Consider the following 1,987-nt stretch of genomic DNA (forward strand, 5'->3'; position numbering starts at 1 on the left):
CTAAGAGTTGGCGGTGAGTGGTGATGACTAGCTACCTTCCCTTTAGTCTTACACTGCTAAATTAGGGACGGCTAGCGCAGATAGCCCAAAACAAACAAACCATAACATAGTACATTTTACGTAATTGAGGATTTAAATTAGTGTTCTTTAGATACGCCCCCTGTGGTACAGCGGTAGGTCTGCGGACTTACAACGCTAAAAACTGGATTTCGATACCCCTGATGGTAAGAGCACAGATAGCCCATTGTGCAGCTTTGTGCTTAATTATAAACAAACAAACCCTTAGATGTATATATATTTGGTTTTTATTGGAATGAATTTATGCAAAATCAATAAAAAATTCACATGTCTCATATCGCATATATATATGAATTTGATACACATATATTTAAGCTAATTATCCTATTTGTTTCAAGTCTGCAGAAAACGCACTCTACCTCCTCGCCCAAGCATCAGCTTGTAAAGTCATATCGAAAATGAAAAGTTTTTACTAGTATGTGTCCAGACGTTAGAACTTTCTTCTCTATAACTATAATTTACTAGAAAAGGCGCCTTAATTTTAAAATTCGCCAGAGTTTTATTCACGTGACTGCCTAATAATGATCTTTTATTTTACAACAACTTTATACTTTAGCGCTTTGATTCATCGAACGTGTGCAGTTATAGTAACCGTGTTCCCATTCACACGTGTACTGCCTTATTAATGCCCGTGTTCCCATTCAGATGTGTACGACTACGTTGCTCATGTTGCCATTCGCACGTGAACGGTTGCACTACCCGTCTTCCCATTCAGATCTGTTTGTTCTGTAAATATTTTAGTTTTCTTTCTTACATTAGTTCGAACTCCAATATTTGTTTGAACTCCGATTGTTTGTTTCTGTGCTCCAAATTAAGTTTTCGCCTGAGCCAGTACACTTATCGAGTGCACAAGACAACAGCTTCTAGTTAGTTAACAGTGTATGATTATCGACATTAGGTACAATCAGACACAATGAATAATTATTCTAACCAAAAATCATAAAAAATAGCATATGAAAAAACTAACCACGTTAGTATAAAAATTCCGGCTTAGAACTACTCCACCGCTATTATGGTTCCCAGTTATATTCCTCTGCAGAAAAAAAAAAGGGGTTTGGGTTTCGAATATGTATTACGGTATTTTTAAATTCCGTGTTAAATATTGCTTCATAAAGCTGAGTAAATTGGACAATGATTACATTGTAATCTGTTTAGTTTGGTTCGAATTTCGCCAAAAGCTACAAGAGGGCTATCTCACTAGCTGTCCCTAATTCAGAATTGATAGATTAGACGGAAGGCAACTCTTGGGCTACCCTTTTACCAATAAACAGTGGGACTGACCGTAACATTATAACTCCCACACGGGTGAAAGGACGAGCATTTGAAACCACGACCTGCACATTGCTATTTGAGCGCCTTAACCACCAGGCTATGCCAGGTCCATAACACTGAAATAAGACAGTACAACTTATCACAGAGAAGAACAACATAACCGCCATTTATTTGATTGATGAACACCGTCCTGTTAGTTAGTTTGTTTGTAATTATGCTCAAAGCTACACAATGGGCTGTCTGTGCTCTGCCCACCACGGGTATCGAAACCAGGTTTCTAGCGTTGTACGTCCGCAGACATACCGCTGTGCCACTGGGGGGGACAACACCGTCTTCCATGTTAGCATGACATATGAAACTTGATACCCGTGGTGGGCACAGCACGGATAGCCCATTATGCAACTTTGTGCTTAACCACAGACAGACATATGAAACAGCCAGTGCTCATATTACTCATAATTTCACAAGGAAATTAAATTACAAGAAATTCAGTTTGGAAAAAATTTCGTAAACAAAATTCAGGAAAAGTGTTTCTCCTTCGTGCAATAAAAGTATTTCATTTCATTGAAATGTTTGCGTTTAAAGGAAAAATATCACTTTTGCATTCAACAACAAGGCCCGGCATGGCCAGGTGGTT

This window comes from Limulus polyphemus, unplaced genomic scaffold (genome assembly GCF_000517525.1).
Source record: "Limulus polyphemus unplaced genomic scaffold, Limulus_polyphemus-2.1.2 Scaffold416, whole genome shotgun sequence".
NCBI classification, from domain to species: domain Eukaryota; kingdom Metazoa; phylum Arthropoda; class Merostomata; order Xiphosura; family Limulidae; genus Limulus; species Limulus polyphemus.